Source organism: Phalangium opilio, unplaced genomic scaffold, assembly GCF_054372755.1.
Source record: "Phalangium opilio isolate 3A_F unplaced genomic scaffold, DU_Popi_V2 ptg000089l_1, whole genome shotgun sequence".
Lineage (NCBI taxonomy): Eukaryota > Metazoa > Arthropoda > Arachnida > Opiliones > Phalangiidae > Phalangium > Phalangium opilio.
The window spans coordinates 4327781-4336469 of NW_028324194.1; the positions used below are offsets into that span (position 1 = coordinate 4327781).

General features: G+C 32.6%; 1 non-coding gene across 1 annotated transcript; it reads left to right on the forward strand.

The window, feature by feature from the left end:
* Positions 1–6309: 6309 nt before the first annotated feature.
* On the forward strand, positions 6310–6382 carry TRNAV-UAC (transfer RNA valine (anticodon UAC)). The gene has a single exon. It is a non-coding gene; the product is annotated as a tRNA-Val (tRNA).
* Positions 6383–8689: the final 2307 nt, after the last annotated feature.

Genomic DNA, 8689 nt, shown 5'->3' on the forward strand with positions numbered 1-8689 from the left:
AAATTAAAACTAATAAAAATACCGTAACCAAATAATATATTTAATTAACAAATAATGATGTCGGTAAAAAAATTGACCTTTGTGGCACATGTGGCCCACATGTAAAAGATCGCGACCATAATTTGGTCGTCCGCCCCCAAAGAAGTCGTCTGTCGGAATGTCCGCTTTTGAAGTTTGATATTTTCGGTCTGAGATAGAGCTCGCGCACGCTCTACGCAATAAAAGACGCTAAAGCTATTTTTCATAAAGATTTTTTGGGAGTTGGCCCACCCCTGCAAAGCGTACTCCCCTAATACAGGAGTATTAGAGTTTCAAAGGAACCAAAAAATGTTCCGCAGAATTTCGGGAAAATTAAAGATACGGATTCATCTCGATTTCAGAGACACGACTGTACTAGTGTAGATATGCTCATTTTATGTAATAATGATCTGTTATGGAGTGTAAATCATGTTTATGTTCTCGGATGGTAATATTTCAGAAACAAATTAAAATTTTATTAAATATTAATAAAATTTTATTAAAATGTAAAAAAAAATTAATTAAATGTAAAAAAAACAATGAAATGTAAAAAATTTAACTAAATGTAAAAAAATTTAATTAAATGTAAGAAAAATTTTTAATTAAATGTAAGAAAAATTTTTAATTAAATGTAAGAAATTTTTTTAATTAAATGTAAATTTTTTTAATTAAATGTAAAAATTTTTTAATTAAATGTAAAAAAATTAATTATATGTAAAAAAATTTCTATTTCAATTTAAATTAAATTTCACAAAAATATACATAAAATTTTCCTTAAATATAACTAAAATTTTACATAAATATAATTAAAATTCTACATAAATATAAATGACATTTTACTTAAATATAAAATTTTACATAAATATAAATATAATTTTACATAAATATAAATAAAATTTTTCTTAAATATAAATAAAATTTTACTTAAATATAAATATAATTTTACATAAATATAAATATAATTTTACATCAATATAAATATAATTTTACATCAATATAAATATAATTTTACACAAATATAAATATATTACATAAATACAAATATAATTTTTCTTAAATATAAATAAAATTTTCCGTGAAACTTAACCTCAACTAGTTATATACACATAAATATTTCTCGATCCCTGATTTCTCCTGTCTTATGAAAAAGGGGTAAATTTTAATACTTCTCTGATATTTGCAAGCCGAAGCTGCGTAGTTATAGGGTCTTTACCGCGGCTATGTATAGTTTCTTCGTTTTCATAACTGTGACGTCATTACGGTGTCGTTTATGATTAAAGATGAAGTGAAACATTACCTAAAACTAGAATATTAATATTAATATTCATACTTCGGAAAACAAAACAAATACATGTAAATTTGTTTTTAGTGATATAGAAAAAATATCAATCCAAATTTTAATCATCACTTTGTACACACATGCAGCAATTCTTTTATCATAGAATTCGCCATATAAGAGAAACTATGAGCCAGCTTTGTGAAATCACCTTTTGGTGTAGCGAAACAAACACGCAAAATTGTAGGGTAGACTGAGCCCGATTTTAAAATTCGGAGAAGTTAAGAGATTCTGGCTCCATCTAGGGTTGGCTTTCCTCTTTCGATTTCAATTTTGCCTCTAATTGCGTGCCATTTTCGTGTATTTATCTATACGAAATTCATAATTGCAATGAATTGAAATTTATGTGATAGCCCAATTGTCATTAATCCAATGATATTTAATACATGCGCCTCCAGATAATACCATAAGTTTATAAGATATGTTCCATAAGTATGACACTTCATATACTTCTAAATGCTAGAGACTTACAGCTCGAGCTTGTTCGAGTAGAATTCAATTGACTCGGTTTTGTAGGGCTTCCATCTTCCTATTTAGTCTGTACTAAGCCTTTGACAGCGCCTCACCAAGCGTAGCTTTACCCTGAATCTATGACCTACCTCACTCACTTCATGACAAGCTCCAGTTTGTAAGCAGTGACAAACTTATGGAACATATCTTATGAACATATACTTGGAAAGTGTATCGTAGCAATTCCTTTGAAGTTAGTCTCAGGAAGGGAAAGGAGGGAGATATAATGGATTGATGGGTTTGGGGAGAGAAGAGGGATTAGGTTTCTCGAGGGTTCTTTGCCTGTCCAAACTGTTTTCAAGGGAATTAGGTTAAAACTAAACTCCGACGACACCAAAATAAATTGCTACGACTTTTCCCGACAAGAATTTCTGTAAAATAATAAATCTATTCCAATAGTAAAAGCATTAATAACAAAATTATAAATTTGTTCTTAGTTAAAAGGCTGGGAAATTTTTGTTGTTCATTATTTAAAGGGAGACTCTCAGCTGAAAATCTTAGTGCCGTGTTTTATTTTTTCCTGGTTTGTTTTAATTAAATATGAAGTCTGTAATTTTTTCAGATTTTTCAAACATTGTTTTCAATGAAAATAGAATTTTTTAAAATTTGTTAGGCTTAGCAATGGGTTTCAATTTTAGCACACTTACCTACCGGCCAATAAAAACCTCTTTAGGGATAGAGACAAATCAACCAATCCCGTGAAGTTTAGACAATATTTAGTCGTATGCTGTCTGCTTCAAATAGGAAAAGCCGGGAAAAGCTGAGTTTCCAAGTTATTTTTTTAGAGTGGCCTCGTCACCATTGACTCCCCGGGACCCGTAGTCTGCTAAAGTTTGAGGACGCTAGTAATTGTGTAGTAGATTGACTATGCTGAGGTTTAAAAGATGGTTTTTTTTTTAATTTTTTCAATCCCGAACGTCACAAAGAACACTGATCTTCCCATTCCTAAGACTAATAACTAGACACTCAGATTATCAGATATACAACAAAATTACGACACGCCGCATTTTAATATAGTAAGTTTAAGAGAAAAATTTGAGTGTAAGTGAAACGTAATAGCATAAACCTGCTAATTATTAATGTTCCTTATCCGCCATTCGTTAAATGATCAAACCCGCGCCTTTCTTTAAGTTCTGAAAAGTAGAATATAGATTTCCGAACCTAATGCAGACGACGTAAATGAGACTCGACTGAGAAAATCATTGGGGATTGCCTTTTATAAATCGCGGGCGCTGATTGGCCGGTAGGTCGCTTTACCAAAATTCAAATGCATGTTTTGGATACAAAACTTCAATTATTGTTTATACTATAAATAGCGCTTCAAAAAATTAGAAAAAATTCAAGGTGGCATATTTCAACATAAGAAATCAAAATAAAAATACTTAAGTTTTGCCAATAGTGTCCCTTTAATAGGCCCGTTTTAAACGTCTGGGTAAAATGGAGTGTGGTGTTTGACCACTTTGTTCTACATCCGCATATTGCTGGATACGACTAATAATAAAAGGACTTTGATGGACTGGTAAAGGAGATGTGCCTTTTTAAACATATATTAATCAAAGGATACTGCACCCCCCCCCCCTTTGAAAATTGTCAGGTAAGATTTTTTAAGGTACCTTTTAATATTTTTTCATGAAAAATTAATCTCTTTTCACACATATTGCATACAGAAAAACATAAGCATACAGCATAAGTTCATAAGATACGTTCCTTAAGTTTGTCACTGGTTAATGAGAGCTTGTCATGAAGTGATTGAAGTAGGTCACTCGGAAAGTGACGCACTGTCAAAGGCTTAGTAATGCAGACTAAATAGAAAGATGGACTGCAAAACCGAGTGCAGTCAATTCTCGCTTGTCGTTCTCGAACTTGCTCGCACTAAGTATAGGAAGTATACTTATGGAACATATCTTATAATCTTATGATTTGGCTAAAAATAGAATTGCCCAGAAAAAATCTCAGATGTTCCTGTCCTTAAACGCATGGAAATTACGAACTCTATTACCACCTCTAATGGCTATGCATGGATATATGAATTCGACAATAGCAGCTTCCTATTCTTACTAGGTTTTCGAAATATTTTGCGTTAATATTTGAAAAAATTAATCATGAAAATATTTAGACCACGATGGAGAGCTAAGCGCCATCTACGCGAAGAACCGGCAAGTAATAGACCCAGAGTTACAAATTGTCAGACAAAACCTTAAAAGTCCTTTCTTTATTAAAATCTTTATGACCTTTTACGAATCATTTTTGTTGATCGTTCCCAATTTTATTTACATGTGTTATATTTGCAAAATTGTTTCTTACTATATTTACTGCAAGAGCTAGCGTAGTATACATTAAAATATTATATAGGCCTTGTTTAAATTTTTGGTTTATAGGTGTGCTTCATTAATTAATCGTGAATTATCATGTGATTAGTGAATACGGTTCGTCAGACGTGTAGAAGAACACGCTTTTATAATTTAGAACAGGATAAGTTTATAAGATATGTACTAGGAGTAAGACACTACCTATAATTCGTAATGCTAGAGAATTGACTACACGCGGTATTCCTATTTAGTCTGTACTAAGCCTTTGGCATCGCCTCACCAGGCGTCGCTTTACCTACGTCACTTTATGGCAAACTCTCAGTAACCAGAGACAGACTTATGTAACATATCTTATCAACTTATGATACAACGGAATCTGACATATATTCGTTAAAACTTATTTTAAATTTTAAAATTTGTCGTTCTTTATCAATTTTAATGCCACATAAGAGCTGATGAAGGGTACGGTTCTATATTTATATTTATAGACAATGCTAATTTTAGTGCAATAATTTAAATGAATGGTGAAATTTATTGTGAAAAAGACCTATAAAAGAATACTGCACATATTCCGAGTATAAACACTTAAAGAGTATAAATTAAGATGAAGTTACATTTTGACTGGTAGCGAAACATAAGTAGGAAGACGGATATGAGGTAAAATCACCAAAAAAGTGTTAAATTTATCACATGACCCCTCCCAAAAGTAAAACATGAACCTTACAAGAATTGACATAAGAAAATCCAGTTATTTAGTTTTTTCTTTGAAACTCTATAAATACTAGAATTTTTATCCAACATCCGAATTTAAATCCGTTTTGTTCAATCTTAGCATCGTCAAGGACTTGGAAGAAATTTTAGTTAAATTTGCTTTGTTTTAAAGTTTGTTGAGAAGATTACAATAACCACAATCATAATTAAAGCCGAGTGTTAATTATAGTGCAACGAATTTAAGTGTTTTGTTGATCGAATTTAACCACCTCTTTGACCATGAGAGCCATTAAATTTGGAATAACTATTCCCACTGTGCTGTTTTTGACACACGTCTCTGTTTCGGATGCATTGAAAGAGGAACGAAAAAGGTCAGAGGTGGTTACTTTGGAAGGTCATCTAGTTCAAGATTTGCTCCTGGGTTTAGCTGAATCATTTCAACCCTCGAAAAGGCAAGTCGACTCTGTTCCTGAGCAACTAACAACTCTTCAGAAGATACAAGATAACGGGAAAAAAGGTTCACTGGCTAAACTCAAAGGTCATCAGGGGTCAAGACGGAGGTTAGCACCATTGGGAACCTCACAAGTACTTGTTGTTAACTGGTGGGGTGCGGCCATTCTGTTTCTGATTAAACTGTTGATGACACTGCACGCTTTTTTGATGCCATAACAACTTAAATGCACCATTTATAAGACATTCTAAAAATTCAAATGGTGATTTTTCTTTAAGGATTTAAAATTTTTTTTAATATAGTTGGCATGTGTATTGAATGTGATACCCGATTTCCACTTAGTGAATTTTGGCTGTTCAAATTCCAAGGAGAAAAAAAGGAAAAAATTATTTTCTGACAAGATTTGCGTTATTTGTCAAATGTAGAATTCGATTTTGTCGCTCGTTCTTTTTTTCGCAGTCAGTTACGCCTATTTGTAATCTGTAGTCCCGCCACCTCGTGGTCAAAAAGGTATTTTTAAGATAAAAACGGGATAGTTCAGTGTGTGAATTAAAAACAAGTTGGGAAACCAAAATAAAACTCTGAGTCGAAACGCAATTAAGAGGTTTTTCTTAAATAATTAAACATTATTGATATTAATTCTACAGGGCCGGTAGGCCCTTGTAGATATGACTTGATACTCTTCTTTAACGTTAAAGCAAAATTCACATGCTTTTTCCAATTTTCCTATGGAGATTAACATGGGGTTTTTCGTGATATTTAACCACCTCTAACTGAAAAACTACAGCGAAGTTACTTTTCGGAATACTCTAAATTTAACAATTAAGTATTCAGGGTGTGCGATCGGCTAGTTTAATCAGAAAAAATTAAGTCTAAGTATGTTAATTTTAGTTAATTACAGAAGTACTTGTTTCGACCATCGTGATTGGACATAATAATAATGCTAGAGCTCTTCGAAAACTCAGATTAACCAAGTATCTATGGTGTAGTGGTTATCACGTCCGCTTTACACTCGGAAGGTCCCAGGTTCGAGCCCTGGTAGATACATGACTTGACTATCGTTATTGGACACAATAATAAGCTAGATCTCTTCGAAAACTCAGAATAACCAAGTATTCATTGTGTAGTGGTTATCACGTCCGCTTTATACGCGGAAGGTCCCGGTTTCGAGCCCTGGTAGATACATGTTTTGACCATCGTGATTCGACATAATAATAAGCTAGATCTCTTCGGAATCTCAGTATTACCTGCTATGTGTAGTGTAGTGGTTATCTCGTCCGCCTAGATACATTTTTTGACCATCGTAATTGGACATAATAATAAGCGGTAAAGAAAACATAATTACTCAAAATTTAAATACATTAAGACTGAAGCGACAGATATTATATAAAAACGTCTTGGTTTGGACCAAGGCTGAAAAAACAAACGATATGTGTGAGGCTTATCAATTGACTGAAGTATCAGATATTGAAATTTTTTCTAGTTATTTTTATACACTCAATCCTTAATCAATTTTTAATTCAATCAACTGATTTTACTGTTAATCGACCTAGTCCCTCTAAATTAATTGAAAAAATTACATATCTACGCTTTTTCAAAAACAATTACATTTTCCGAAAACATTTTATCATGAAATTAATTATTTTGAAGGGATTTCGTGTCGATGCTCACTAACTTGTGAGCATCTTGACCGACATAGTTTTAATTGTTGCTGGCTTGACAAATTTTCAAGTTTGCACCAAAAGAAGTTTAAATCTGTTTTAAGTTGTTGATAAGACTGTCGTTTAGAGTGAATGTCGTCTACTTAAGACAAAGCAACAAAGTTTATCCTGTGTGGTAAAGGGTAAAGATCACATGAACAGAAATACTTCTCAGACTTGTTATATTCATTTCCCGCGGAAATAATATGGTTAAACACATCATTCATTACTAGTTATGCCAAGAAGGTCACATTTCACTCCGACACCCCCTCCCTTCCTCTATTTTCCCAATATATGGCATTTTATAATCACCAGTGGTTTCAGTGTATGGGTCATCTGAGCTGTCGCAACACGCTCAGCCAATATTACCATAGACTGAGTTATGACCAAGAAATTCTTAAGTACGGAAAAGGAAGTTCCAGTGCAACTTTACCATCAAAGAGGCGACAATAGAAATGTAGCATTTTGATAAACGAAATTAAATGTATGAATTCGCGCAACACCCTTGTTTGGCATCCACGATCTAATATTTACATTTTCCATTCGAGTTATGCCAAAGTTCGCTTGCTTTTTTTAGACATCCAGTAGAACATTTCAAATATTCAATACTGTATCCTCAAGATGATAAATTAATTTCATGATAAAATGTTTTCGGAAAATGTAATTGTTCTTGAAAAAGCGTAGATATGTAATTTTTTCAATTAATTTAGAGGGACTAGGTCGATTAACAGTAAAATCAGTTGATTGAATTAAATATTGATTAAGGATTGAGTGTATAAAAATAACTAGAAAAAATTTCAATATCTGATACTTCAGTCAATTGATAAGCCTCACACATATCGTTTGTTTTTTCAGCCTTGGTCCAAACCAAGACGTTTTTATATATTATTTTAGTTGTCATTATTTTACCTTAATTCTAGTTTAATCGTTTTAATTCCTAAAATCATTTTAAACGTAGCTATTGTTGACCCTAGAATTCAAACCTATGCCTCTTTAACAATTTTTGGGAATTTAGGTTATATAAAGCGATTGATTCACAATAATTGATAAGAAAATTCGCATATGTCTGAACCTTTGGTGAAAGCCCTGCCATTGGGATGCTAGACAATTCTCGTAACCCTAGCCGATCGCCGCGTATATCTTAACCCTAACTATGGAGTAGAAGCCAAAAATTGCTTTCTGCGAACACGTTTGCTCCGATTTTGCGAACGCACAGACACAGACACACATAGACGTCCAGTGTAATACTTCTCCGTGACGTCATCGTCACTCGGAGAGGTAAAAGTCAGACTTTCCCTTGCAGTCATTTAAATCACATAGAGAAATTTATTTATTTTAAAATAATAATCAACTTGTATTTCGAAATTTGTCCAGCTAGCTGATACTGTACCTCCATACTGTTTTGGGGGCTTGGCCAGCCGCATTGTGAATTTCAATAATAGGATTCATGATAAAAATAAGAATAAAAATAAAATTAACCTACATTTTAATTATACCAACATAGTTAAATTTAGGACGTCCTCACTGATGTTTTACAGATACAAGGTGTGTTGGTCTTAATTGTTCTCTACCTAATTGTTTAAGAAAAGGGTTTTTTTCTAACAGGCCTTGAGATAATTGGAATTAAATAAAATTTAAAACCATTGATTTACGA